We start from the raw sequence: 15,182 nt of genomic DNA on the forward strand, positions 1-15,182 counted from the left end.
TCAGTGACACCACCAACCCCACATCTAAAGTAAGTAACAATCGTTGGTCACTAGTCTCTATCAACATCAACAGACTCAACTCCCCAATAAAAAGACACAGACTAACAGAATGGTTGCGGAAAAAGGATCCAAAATTCAGTTGCATCCAAGAAACACACCTATGCAACAAAGATAAACACTACCTCAGAGTAAAGGGCTGGAAAATGTTTTTCAAGCAAATGGTTCCAGAAAGCAAGCTGGAGTAGCCATTCTAATATCTAATAAAATAGACTTTCAACCCAAGTTAATCAAAAAAGATACGGAGGGCCACTATATTCTCATCAAAGGAAAATTCCACCAAGAGGACAGCACAATTTTGATTATCTATGCCCCAAATACAAGAGCACCTACATTCATAAATGAAACAACATTAAAGCTTAAATCATACATTGATCCTAATACCTTAATAATGGGAGACTTCAACACTCCACTCTCAACAAGGAACAGCTCAACTAGACAGAAAACATATAGGGAAATAAAAACACTTACAGAGACCCCAAATCAAATGGACCTAATAGACGTCTACAGATCTTTTCATCCAAGCTCAAAAGATTATACCTTCTTTTCAGCACCACATGGAACCTTCTCCAAAGTACACCCTATAGTTGGTCATAAAGCAAGCCTCAGCAGACACAAAAAGATTGAAACAGTCCCGTGTATTCTATCTGACCAACATGGACTAAAGCTGGACTTCAACAGCAACAGAAATAACAAAAACCCAAAACACACATGGAAACTGGACAGCTTGTTACTCAATGACAGCTGGGTTAAGGAAGAAATAAAGAAAGAAATTAAAGACTTCCTAGAATGCAATGAAAATGAAAGCACAACACACCCAAATTTATGGGACATATTAAAAACAGTGCTCAGGGGAAAATTTATAGCACTAAGTGCCTGCAAGAAGAAATTTGTAACATCACATACAAAAAACTTAATGGCACAACTGAAAACCCTAGAACAAAAAAAAGAAGCAGATACACCCAAGAGGAGCAGACAGCAAGAAATAATCAAACTCAGGGCTGAGATCAATCAATTAGAAACAAATAAAACTATTCAAAGAATCAGTGAAACCAAAAGGTGGTTCTTTGAGAAAATCAAGAATATAGACAAACCCTTAGCCAAACTAACTAAAAAGCAGAGAGAATCTAACCAAATCAACAAAATCAGAGATGAAAAGGATGACATAACTACAAACACTGAGTAAATTCAAACAATCATTAGGTCATACTACAAAAGCCTATATGCAACAAAATTTGAAAACCTAAATGAAATGCACAATTTTCTTGATAGAATCCATCTTCCAACATTAAGTTAAGACCAGGTAGAATGACTGAATAGCCCTATATCCCCCAAGGAAATTGGAGCAGTTATTCACAGTCTCCCCTCCAAAAAAAGCCCTGGGCCAGATGGTTTCAGCAGAGAATTCTACCATATCTTCAAAGAAGTACTAACACCAATTCTCCTCAAACTATTCCACAAAATAGAAACAGAAAGTACCGAACTCATTGTATGAATTGATAGTCACCCTGATAACTAAACCACACAAAGGCCCAACAAAATAAGAGAACTTCAGACCTATCTCTCTTATGAACATTGACGCAAAAATACTCAATAAAATACTTGCAAACCAAATCCAAGAACACATCAAAGATATCATCCACCATGACCAAGTAGGCTTCATCCAAGGAATGCAAGGATGGTTCAACATAAGGAAATCCATCAATGTAATCCACCACATAAACAAACTGAAGGAGAAAAACCACAAGATCATCTCCTTAGATGCTGAAAAAGAATTTGACAAAGTCCAGCACCCATTCACGTTTAAAGTCTTGGAGAGATCAGGGATGCAGGCACATATCTAAACATAGTAAAGGCTATATACAGCAAACCTATAGTCAACATCAAACTCAATGGAGAGAAACTAAAATCAATCCCACTGAAATCAAGGACAAGACAAGGCTGCCCATTGTCTCCATATCTCTTCAACATAGTACTTGATGTCCTAGCTAGAGCAATAAGACAACTAGAGGAGATCATGGGGATACAAATCAGAAAGGAAGAGGTCAAAGTGTCATTAATCGAAGATGATATGATAGTATATATGAGTGACCCCAAAAATTCAACCAGAACTCCTGCATCTGATAAACACCTTCAGCAAACTGGCAGGATACAAAATCAACTCAAAAAAAAAAAAAAATCAGAAGCCCTCCTGTATACCAAAGACAAAAAGGCTGAGAAAGAAATTAGGGAAACAACATCCTTCATAATAGCAACTAATAACATAGTACCTTGAGGTGACACTAACCAAGCAAGTGAAAGACCTCTTTGAGAAAAACTTCAAGTCTCTGAAGAAAGAAATAGAAGATCTCAGAAGATGGAAAGATCTCCCTTGTTCATGGATTGGTAGGATTAGCATTGTGAAAATGGCCATCCTTCCAAAAGCAATCTACAGATTCAATGCTATTCCCATTAAAATACCAACTCAATTCTTTACAGACATTGAAAAAAAGATTCTCAGCTTCATATGGAGAAACAAAAAACCCAGAATCTCCAAAACAATTCTGTACAACAACAGATCATCTGGAGGTATCTCCATCCCTGATCTCAAGTTTTGCTACAGAGTAATAGTAAGAAAAACTGCATGGTATTGACATAAAAAAAGAAAGGAGGATCAATGGAACCAAATAGAAGACCGAGAAGTAAACCCACACACCTATGAATACTCCATTTTTGACAAAGAAGCCAAAACCATTCAATTTAAAAAAGACAGCATCTTCAACAAATTGTGCTGGACCAACTGGATGTCCACATGCAGAAACATGAAAATAGATCTATATTTATCACCCTGCACAAAACTAAAGTCCAAGGGGATCAAAGACCTCAGCATAAAACCAGATACTCTAAATCTATTAGAAGAAAAAGTTGGGAACAGCCTAGACCTCATTGGCACAGGAGACAATTTCCTGAACAGAACACCAACAGCACAGGCTCTACGAACAACAATCAATGAATGTGACCTCATGAAACTGAAAAGCTTCTGTAAAGCAAAGGATAACGTCATGAAAACAAAAGGATTGCCTACAGATTGGGAAAGAATCTTCACTAACCCTTTATCTGACAGAGGACTAATATCCAGTAGATACAAAGAACTAAAGAAGCTGAAAAGCATTAAAAACATAGAACGGAGCTAAACAGAGAATTCTCGATAGAGGAATATTGAATGGCAGAGAAATACTTAAAGAAATGCTCAACCTCATTAGCCTTCAGGGAAATGCAAATCAGAACGACCTTGAGATAACACCTTACACCCATCAGAATGGCCAAGATGAAAAACTCAAGTGACAACACATGCTGGAGAGGTTGTGGAGAAATGGGAACACTCCTCCACTGCTGGTGGGAATGTAAACTGGTACAACCACTCTGGAAATCTATCTGGCACTTTCTAATACAATACCCACCTATACCACTGCTAGGTATATACCCAAAGTTTGATCAAGTACACAAAAGGGATACTTGCTCAACCATGTTTATAGCAGCTTTATTTGTAATAACCAGAACCTGGAAACAACCCAGATGTCCATCAATGGAGGAATGGGTACAGAAATTGTGGTAGTTTTACACAGTGGAATACTACTCAGCAATCAAAAAGGAGGAAATCATGAAATTTGCAGGCAAATGGTTGTGTCTAGAAAAGATCATTCTGAGTGAAATATCCCAGAAGGAGAAAGACAAACACGGTATATACTCACTTATATAGACCTACAAGAAATGATAAACATAATGAAATTTATACACCTAAAAAAGATAATCAAGAGAGCAGACATGGGGTAAGATGATCAATCCTCATTTAGAAAGACAGATGGGATGTGCATTGAACATATGACAGGAGTCTACTGAGAGCATCTGAAAGACTCAGTGTCTTAGCAGTGTTTTCAAAGCAAAGACTCATGACCAAACCTTTGGCAGAGTGCAGGGAATCATAAGAAAGAAGGGGAGTTAGTCTGATGGGGAAAGGATAGGAGCTCCAAAAGGACCAAATATATCTGGGCACAGGGTCTTTTCTGAGATTGACATTCAACCAAGAACCATGTATGGATATAACCTAGAACCTCTGCTCAGATGTAGCCTGTGGTAGCTCAGTAACCCATTGGTTTTCTAAAGTGAGGGGAACAAGGACTATTTCTAACAGGAACTCAATGACTGGCTCTTTGGCCTCCCCACCTCCCAAGGGAGGAGCAGTCCTGTTAGGCTACAAAGGAGGGCTTTGCAACCAGTCCTGAAGACACTTGATAAAACAGGATCAGATGAATGGGGAGGAGGTCCCCTCCTATCAGTGGACTTGGAAAGGAGCACGGTGGAGATGAGGGAGGGAGGGACTGGGAGGGAATGAGGGAGTGGGATATGGCTGAGATACTGAGTTAATAAAATGTAACCAACAGATTGGGAAAGAATCTTCACCAAGCTTTTATGTGACATAAGGTTAATATCCAGTATATATAAATAACTAAAGAAGGTGAAAAACAACAAATCAAGTAATCAAATTAAACAATGGGGGACAGATATAAACAGAATTCTCTATTGAGGAATATCAAATGGCAGATAATCACTGAAAGGAATACTCATCATTATTAGCCATCAGAGAATTGCAAATCAAAATGACCCTGAGATTTCACCTTACACCCATCAGAATGACCAATATCAAAAACTCAACTGACAACAAATGCTGGAGAGGTTGTGAAGAGGGGGAACCATTCTCCACTGCTGTTGGGAATGTATTCTTGTACCACTGCTGGTGGGAATGTAACCTTGTACAATCACTCTGGAAATCAATCTGGTACTTCATCAGACAACTATGAATAGAGCTTCCTCTAAATCCAGCTATTCCACTCATAGGCATATATTCAAAAGATTCTCAAGTACACAATAATGATATTTGCTCAACCATGTTTGTAGCAGCTTTATTTGTAATAGCCAGAACCTGGAAACAACCCAGATGCCCCACAACTGAAGAATGGATACATAAATTGTTGAACATCTACACAATGAAATATTATTCAGCAATAAAAAACAAGGAAGTCAGGAAAGTTTCTAGTAAATGTTGGTAACTGGAAGTGAGCTATACCAGAAAGAGACAGACACCCTTTGTATGTACTCATTCATATAGAGGTATAATATAGGATAAACCTAGTAAAATATGTACACCTAAAAATTAATCAAGAGGGAGGACTCTGGCTAAAATGCTGAATTCCCATCCAGAAAGGGCAAGAGTATGGACATCAGAAGAAGAAGAAAACAGAGAACATGTTAGGATCTGCCACAGTGGACCTCTCAAAGTCTCACCATGGCAGACTATCAAAGTAGATGCTGAAACTTATGCAAACTCTTAGGCAGAGTGCATGGAATATAATGAAAGAATTTGGAAATAGTATGATCTGGAGAAGACAGTAACTCCACAGGAGAGCAACAGAACCAAAAAATCTGAGGACAGGGATCTTTCCTGAGACTCATACTCCCACCAAGTACCGTGGATGGAGATAACTTATATCTTCTGCTCAGATGTACCCCATGGCAGTTCACTGTCCAAGGTGGTTTCATAGTAATCGGAACAGGGACTAACTCTGACATGAAGTGTTTAGCCTACTCTTTGAAAACCACACTGTGATGTGGGAGTAGCCTTAGCAGGCCACAGAGGAAGACAATGCAGCCACTCCTGATGAGATCTTATAGAGTAGCATGGGAATGAAAGAGTAGAATACCTCCCCTCTCAGTGGATATGGGGAAGGGCATGATTAGACAAGAAGGAGGGATGGTAGGTTTAGAAAGGGAGGATGGAGGGGTTATTGGGAGAATACAAATTGAATCAAGTGTAATTAATAAAAATTAAAATGAAAAAAAAATTAAAAACATATAATGCTTGTGAGGTTATATTATACGATGCTGTGCCTGGAGTTGGATATGCCAATAAAAGTGAACAAACCAAATGGAATGGAATCTCTGTTTCTGTCATTTTATATCATTGTTTCTTTTGGTGTAGGTCTTAATATTTCTGAATCTCTTTCTCTAGCTCTTTCTCTTTTTGTCTCTCTCTGTCTCCATCTCTCTGTCTGCCACTTGTGATTCAGTATGAAAAGCTCTCATTTCTGCTGAAGAACTACACCAAGATGACTGCTTGCCAATGTGACATCTTGGATGGTCTCTAAAAATATAAGCAAGTGAGAGACCAAAAGATTAATTTTTAGCAGCTATTATTAATTAAAGCCTGAATTAGGTGGGTGGAGAAGTCTAGTCATGCCCTGAGGGGAAGGACCACGTTACTGCATTCTTTCCCCACCCAATAGAGATACAGTTGCTAGGAAATTGGCCCATCCCCCCCAAAGAGGCGCACCAGGTCATTATGGTCTGGGGACCTTCCTATAGCCAATCAATTCAAAATGTAGCATGCTTACCAGGCAGGAATTACCCCTGCCTTGAGCATGCTGGGATAGACCATAATTTTTAAATCATCCAACTAACCTGGGCAGTGCTCACTCAGCTCCCACTGCTTAGGCAGTGGGGGGTGTGGGCCCAAGCTGCAGCTTGCAATTTACAATAAAAAGAACCTCACGTATTTACAGCAGAGTCTGTTTACTCCTGGTCTCTTGGGGTTCGTGAAATGGGCAGAACATTTTGGGGGCTCGTCCGTGATGCCAACATTCCAGGAACATGACCCTGAGGTTTTTTATGCTGGCAGTCAGTGTCTAAATATTTCTGTGCACTGTCTGTGTGTACACTACTTTCTGTACGCTATTCTGAAAATTCCTCAGGTCTTGGGTGACAGTATTTGGGTAGCAAGGCGTGATCAATGTGGAAGCACTGGTGGTCACAGCTGCTGAAGTTCAGGGGGATGCCTCTGGCTTCAACTGTATTTCAGTGGGTAATCTGTCTAGTCTTTGTTGTTGTTGTTGTTTTGTTTTTGTTTATTTTTTGTATGTCTGTTGGGAGTGAAATTGTTAGACCTTTGCCAAACACATTTCCAACATGGCAGAGCGCAGTGACTTTGTCCAGTTTGTCAAAAACTGTGACCTTGTACTCATGGCTCCAGGTAGGGCATAATCACTTCTCCACACTGTAAGATCTGGAAGGCCTGCTCTCACAGGCCCAGACAGCCTGGTCCAAGTGAGCACGACTAGGTTTCTCCTGGGGCAATAGCTCACTCTCACTGTTGCCTGGGGCAACAGGACCAATGCCTACTGCACCCACTTGGGTGTAGCAGCAGGAGGAATCAATATGTTAGGCCTTCCTCAGAAGAATCAGTTTTGGTCCTGACAAATTTGGCCAGCTGGTGAGTGTTTTCTTTTGTCTCAATGTCTGTGCATTATTTCTTTGTTTTTGTATGTATGGCCATCATGTTCTTCTTGGTCTAATCTTATGCTCTGTAGGTCATCGTTAATATGATAAAAAATGATTGGGTATATTTAAAGGTTAAATTCAAACTTGTTTAAAATGTATATTTGTGCCTATGTTTTTATAAGGTTTATAAACGCACATGTTTAAAGGCAACAGTATAGGTTGCCAAGTGGTATGACTCTGCCATCTTAAAATAAGCCTCTTAAAATGTAATGTGACCTGTGACTGCCATCTTGGTAGTCACATGTTTCCTTCTAGATTAAAGGGATGGGTTATTTTAAATTGGTATTGGCTTTAGAGATTGGATTGTTTTCACTGGTGAATTATGGCTTTAAAATCTGGTTTTGACTTTTAAAATTATGGTTATGCTTTGTGACTTCTCTTCTACAAAAGGGGTACTTTATTTTGTTATTGTAAAAATAGGTTTTAGAAAATGATTAAGCTTATAAAAAGTTTGAAACTTATCAGGCATTTGGGTATGGCAATGATCTTGGGTAGACTAACAGAAAATTTGAAAGTTTCTCTATCCTTTGGGGGAGAACAAAATACTTTGGTATTTATTTATTTTACTAAATGAAACTAAGACATATGGTTTGCACTAATTGAGAAAATTGCAGTATTCAATGAATCTTGTGGAGAGCTGTTTGCTTCTTAAACTGATTTATTTATGGAAAAACATGTTACCACCCTGGACTTCACCTTGCCACAAAAAAAGAGGAAGTTTCACCAAGTTCCTTAAAGCCTGTTCTAAATTCCTTAGAGTTTGTTGATGTGATCTTGGACTACCATATCTGCTACAGGGAAGTAATTTTGGGAAAAAAAATTGGCAGTTTCAGAACTTCTTTTTGTATTAATGTAACTTGTTTTTGCTTCGTCTATAAAAAGCAAATTGTGGACACTGGGCTCCAGCAGGATCATGTCAGGATGAAAAGGATTTTGATGAGAGTTTTTTTTTTTTTAATTTTAACCATTTAAAAATTTATTGTTTACAAACCTAGGTTAGTAAAAGAATGTTCAACATTCATATAGTTTCTTCATTTTCCCATTCTCTCCAGCATTAGCTATTTGTTTTTTTTTTGTTTTTTTTTTCAATGCAGTTTATTCAGGAACCTTGAACAATCATCTGACCCTGGGGAAAGCCAGCCCACAGCTTATATAGCCTCTGTGTAGCCAACCCCAGCTTGCCATGGGCAATAAAGATAGGTCCACATACATGGAAGCAAGCCAGATCCTCAGCCTTAGCCAAATGTGGAGTTGTTTGTGACAGAGAGCACTCACCATCAGGAAGGTGGAAGGCGGAAACCAGCTCCATCTTTAAGGCACGGCATTACGCAGCTCTCTACAGTTTCCTCTTTTTATTTTAGACGCATCAGGCAAGAGTAGAGGTCTGATCTCTGATATTAGAAATAAATTGGGACTTTGTACCGATGTTCATTTAGGTGTCATCCACCCAAAAAGCATCAGACCCGTCCTATACATTTTTCTCAGAGGCGTGACCTGGGGCATCAACCCGCATGCAATCAGACATGCTCTTCTTTGGGTCCAAAGCAGCTGACACTGAGTGCAGTGCTTAGCCTCCCATCCTGAGCATAACATTTTAGCTTTTTATGGTAGCCAACCATGCTTGGGGAGACTGTCCTGCTTCAATGGCTGTAAAGGCCTGAATGGTCATGGCTGCATTATGCTGTTGTGAGACTCTAATCTTGCATATACACCACAGGCAAACCAAGGAGACCAACACCAGAAGGCCTGCTAACGCTCCCATGCCTGCCCATTCCTTCAGATGATTCATGGCTGCAGCAATCCATGATGATAATCCTGTGGCTAGTCCTGTGTCCACTCTGGTAGAATTTTCCGTGACAATGGCCACTCTCAGCTGCTCCGTCGTAGTATTGAATTCTCCAGTCCAATTACCTAAAATATAGCTAGACAATTGTTTAGACAGATTTGCAGCACAGGAAAAAATCTCATGTTGAATGCTAGTAACACAAAGTCCAGCATACTTTCATTGACAGCATGATTGAGCCATTTGCCATAGGGTATCAATTTGCTCCTGCACGAGGTCAATCCTCTGATTGAACACCATCAAGCCTCCTTTTAGTTGAGCATTAATTTCTTTTTGTATATCTAAGGCATGAGCTACCTTGGCTAAAAGATTATTTAGGGTCTGAGCAGTCTGCACAGACTCATGGCTAATGTCACGGTGTTAGCTCCAACAGCTGCCAATGAGATGGCAGTAACAGTGGCAGCTGTAGTTCCAAGATCCCTTTTTTGTCTGAAGAGAGTCATAGCGTGAGGGGCATCAATGGGCACAGGCACACAGCAAGGCATGCTAGTAACCAGGGCATACCTAAATTCACTAGCATTCCAGAATAGGGCAAAAAAGCAAGTATCATCACCACAATTACTTGGCTCTATCTGTCTAATAATGAATAAAAATGGGCGATATAAACAAACAGGTGTGGGCTTATAGGAAATATTATGAGAAGCCTTAATCCCCCTTTTGGAACATCCTGCATCGGTTCTAGAAATAGAAGTGGTGGTGTCTGAGGTCTGAGTAGGTTCAGGAGACCATTGCTCCCAGGGGCAAGATGTGCTCCATGTAAATTGACTAACTTCATGTTTTCCTCCACTTTTGAAAATCATTTAAGGTTCTTAAATTATTTTTTTTCCCTTTTTATAAAATTGTTCCTCAATTACACTTTATTCATTCTGCATCCCCTTATAAGCCCTCTTCTTCTCCCAATCCCATCCTCCCTCCTCCCTCTGCATGCATGCCACTCCCCAAGTCCACTGATAGGGAGCTTCTCCTCTCCTTACTGATCTTAGTCCATCAGTTCACATCAAAAGTGGCTGCATTGTCCTCTACTATGGCCTGGTAAGCCTGCTCCCCCACAGGGGGAGGTAATCAAAGAGCAGGCCAATCAGATTATGTCAGAGGCAGCCCCTCTTCACATTACTATGTAACCCAATTGGACTCTGAACTGCCCTGCGCTACATCTGTGCAGGGGTTCTGGGTTAACTCTAAGAAGAGACCTTGGTTGGAGTATGATTCTCTGGAAGGTTCCCTGTGTTCAAATTTTCTTGTTCTGTTTCTCTCCTTGTGGAGACCCTGTCCTCTTCAGCTCTTACTATTTCCCAGTTCTTACATAAAATACCATTCACTCTGCCCAACAATTGCCATTCAGGCTCAGCATATGCTTTGATAGTGTGTAGGGTAGAGGCTTTCAGAGGCCCTCTGTGGTAGGTTCCTATGTTGTTTCCTGTTTTCTTATTGTTCTGATGTCCATCCTCTTTGCCTTTCCAGATGGGAATTGGATATTTTAGTTAGGGTTCTTTCTCTTGCTTAGTTTCTTTAGATGCACAGGTTATAGTGGGTTTGTCCAATGTTGTATGTCTATATGAGTGAGTATATACCATGTGTGTCTTTTTGCTTCTGGGACAACTCACTCAGGATGATCCTTTCCAGATCCCACCATTTACCTGCAAATATCATGATTTCCTTATTTTTCATTGCTGAGTAATATTCCATTGTGTAGATGTGCCACAATTTCTGCATCCATTCTTCAGTTGAGGGGCATCTGGGTTGTTTCCAGATTCTGGCTATTACAAATAAAGCTGCCACAAACATGTTTGAGCAAATGCCCTTTTTGTGTACTTGAGCCTCTTTTGGATATAGGCCTAGGAGTGGTATGGCTGGATCATGGGGAAGCACTATTCCTAGTTGTCTGAGAAAGCGCCAGATTGATTTCCAGAGTAGTTGTCCAAGTTTACATTCCCACCAACAGTGGAGAAGGGTTCCCCTTTCTCCACAACCTCTCCAGCATGTGTTGTCACTTGAGGTTTTGATCTTGGCCATTCTGATGGGTGTAAGGTGAAATCTCAGGGTTGTTTTGATTTGCATTTCCCTAATGGCTAATGAGGTTGAGCATTTCTTTAAGTGCTTCTCTGCCATTCGGTATTCCTCTACAGATAATTCTCTGTTTAGCTCTGTTCCCCATTTTTTAATGGATTACTTCATTTGCTGCTTTTCAGCTTCTTCAGTTCTTTATATATATTGGATATGAGTCCTCTGTCAAATAAAGGGTTGGTGAAGATTCTTTCCCAATCTGTATGCAGTCGCTTTGTTTTGGTGATGTTCTCCATTGCTTTGCAGGAGCTTTTCAGTTTCATGAGGTCCCATTTATTGATTGTTGCTCTTAGAGCCTGTGCTGTTGGTGTTCTGTTCAGGAAGATTTCTCCTGTACCAGTGAGTTCTAGGTTATTCCCCAATTTTTTTCTAGCGGATTTAATGGGTCCGGTTTTATGTTGAGGTCTTTGATCCACTTGGACTTCAGTTTTGTGCAGGGTGATAAGTATGGATCTATTTTTATTTTTCTACATGTAGACATCCAGTTGGACCAGCACCATTTGTTGAAGATGCTATCTTTTTGACATTGTATGGTTTTGGCGTCTTTGTCAAAGATCAGGTGTCCATAAGTGTGTGGGTTTATTTTTGGGTCCTCTCTTCAGTTCCATTGATCCACTATTCTGTTATTATGCCAGTACCATGCAGTTTTTAAAACTGTTGCTCTATCGTACAACTTAAGATCAGGGATGGAGATACCTCCAGAAGATCTTTTATTGTAGAGGATTGTTTTAGCAATTCTGTGTTTTTTGTTATTCCCTATGAAGTTAAGAATTTTTCTTTCCAGGTCTGTAAAGACTTGTGTTAATAATTTGATGGTAATTACATTGAATCTGTAGATTGCTTTTGGTAAAATGGCCATTTTTACTATGTTAATCCTGCCAAGCCATGAGCAAGGGAGATCTTTCCATCTTCTCATATCTTCTTCTAATTCTTTCTTCAGAGACTAGAAATTTTTTTCATACAAGTCTTTGACTTCCTTGGTTAGGGTTACTCAGAGATACCTTATGTCATTTGTGGCTATTGTGAAGGGTATTGTTTCCCTAATTTCTTTCTCAGCCCTTTTGTCTTTTGTATACAGGAGGTCTACTGATGTTTTTGAGTTAATTTTGTATCCGGCCACTTTGCTGAAGGTGTTTATCAGCTGTAGGAGTTCCCTGGTAGAGTTTTTGGGGTCACTCACGTATACTATCATATCATCTGCAAATAGTGATAATTTGACTTCTTCCTTTCCAATTTGTATCCCTTTGATCTCCTTCAACAGTCTTATTGCTCTAGCAAGGACTTCCAGAACTATGTTGAAGAGATATGGAGAGAGTGGGCAGCCTTGTCCTGTCCCTGATTTCAGTGGGATTGCTTTAAGTTTCTCTCCATTCAGTTTGATGTTGGGTATAGGTTTGCTGTAAATTGCCTTTACTATGTTTAGATATGTGCCTTGTATCCCTGATCTCTCCAATACTTTAAACATGAATGGATGTTGGATTTTGTCAAATGCTTTTTCAACATCTAGGGAGATTATCATGTGTTTTTTTTTTTTTCTTTCAGTTTGTTAATATGGTGGATCACATTGATGGATTTCTGTATATTGAACCACGCCTGCATACCTGGGATGTAGTCTACTTAGTCATGTTTTATGATATCTTTGATGTGTTCTTGTATTCGGTTTACGAGTATTTTGTTGAGTATTTTTGCATCAATGTTCATAAGGGAGATTGGCCTGAAGTTCTCTTTTTTTGTTGGGTCTTTGTGAGGTTTAGGTACCAAGGTGACTGTGGCTTCATAGAATGTGTTTGGTAATGTTGCTTTTGTTTCGATTTTGTGGAATAGTTTGAAGAGAACTGGAGTTAGCTCTTTTTTGAATGTTTGGTAGAATTCTGTGCTGAAACCATCAGGTCCTGGACTTTTTTCGGATGGGAGAGTTTTGATGATTGCTTCTATTTCTTTGGGGGATATAGGACTATTTAATTGATTTACCTGGTCCTGATTTAGCTTTGGTAAGTGGAATTGATCAAGAAAATTGTCCATTTCATTTAAATTTTCAAATTTTGTTGCATATAGACTTTTGAAGTAAATCCTAATGATTGCTTGGATTTCCTCAGTGTCTGTAGTTATGTCCTCCTTTTCATTTCTGATTTTGTTTATTTGGATTGTGTCTCCCTGCCTTTTAGTTAGCTTGGCTAAGGGTTTGTCTAACTTGTTGATTTTTTCAAAGAACCAGCTCTTGGTTTCATTGATTCTTTTGAATTGTTTTATTTGTTTCTAATAGATTGATTTCATCCCTGAGTTTGATTATTTCCAGCTGTCTGCTCCTTCTTGGTGTGTCTGCTTCTTCTTTTTCTAGGGTTTTTAAGTGAGCCATTACATTGCTTGAATGCGCTGTCTCGAATTTCTTCTTGAAGGCACTTAGTTGTGTCCCACAAGTTTGGGTATGTTGTGTCTTCATTTTCATTGAGTTCTAGGAAGATTTTAATTTCTTTCTTTATTTCTTCCCTGACCCAGCTGTCTTTAGTAGCAAGTTGTTCAGTTTCCATGTATGTGTAGACTTTTTGCTATTTTTGTTGTTACTGAGGTCCATGTTACTGAGCCTTATTCCATGGTGATCAGACAGGATACAAGGGATTATTTCAATCTTCCTGTATCTGTTGAGGCTTGCTTTATGACCAACTATGTGGTCTATTTTGGAGAAGGTTCCATGAGGTGCTGAGAAGAAGGTAAATTCTTTTGTGTTTGGGTGTAAGGTTCTGTAAATGTCTGTTAGGTCCATTTGATTCATGACCTCTGTAAGAGATATTGTTTCTTTGTTTAATTTCTGTTTAGTTGACCTGTCCTTTGTTGAGAGTGGGGTGTTGAAGTCTCCCACTATTAGTGTGTGGGGATCTATGTGTGGTTTAAGTTTTATCAATGTTTCTTTCACAAATGTGGGTGCCCTTGTATTTGGGGCATAGATGTTCAGGATTGTGATGTCTTCTTGGTGGAATTTTCCCTTGATGAGTATGAAGTGTCCTTCCCCATCTCCTTTGATTAATTTTGGTTGAAAGTCTAATTTATCAGATATTAGAATGGCTACTCCTGCTTGCTTCTTGGGTCCATTTGCTTGAAAAGCCATCTTGCATCCCTTTACCCTCAGGTAATGTCTATCTTTGTGACTTAGGTGTGTTTCTTGTATACAACAAATTGCTGGTTTTTGTTTACGCATCCATTCTGCTGGTTTGTGCCTTTTTATTGGAGAATTAAGTCCATTGATATTGAGAGAGATTAATGACCAGTGGCTGTTAGATCCTTTGAATTTGATTTTGGCTGTGGTCATATGGTTGTGTGCTTGGTTGCTTTTTGTTTTACTGTAGTGGGGTTATTTATTTTCTGTGTTTTCTTGAATGTAGCTAGCTTTCTTGCATTGTATTTTCCCTTCCAGTGTCTTCTGTAATGCTGGATTTGTTTGTAGGTATTGTTAAAATTTGTTTTTGTCATCGAATATCTTGTTTTCTCCGTCTATACGGACTGAGAGTTTTGCAGGGTATAGTAGCCTGGGCTGATATCTGTGTTCTCTTAGGGTCTGCATGATATCAGTCCAGGCCCTTCTGGCTTTCATAGTCTCTGTTGAAAAGTCAGGTGTGATTCTAATGGGTTTGCCATTATATGTAACTTGGCCTTTTTCTCTTGCAGCTTTTAGTATATTTTCTTTTTTCTGTATACTTATGGTTTTGATTATTATGTGGCGGTAGGATTTTCTTTTCTGGTCTAATTTATTGGGTGTTCTATAGGCCTCTTGTATTCTTATTGGTCTCTCCTTTAAGTTGGGGAAATTTTCTTCAATGATTTTGTTGAAAATATTTTCTGGGCCTTGGTGCAG

The sequence above is a fragment of the Meriones unguiculatus genome (genome assembly GCF_030254825.1).
Source record: "Meriones unguiculatus strain TT.TT164.6M chromosome Y unlocalized genomic scaffold, Bangor_MerUng_6.1 ChrY_unordered_Scaffold_42, whole genome shotgun sequence".
Taxonomy (NCBI): domain Eukaryota; kingdom Metazoa; phylum Chordata; class Mammalia; order Rodentia; family Muridae; genus Meriones; species Meriones unguiculatus.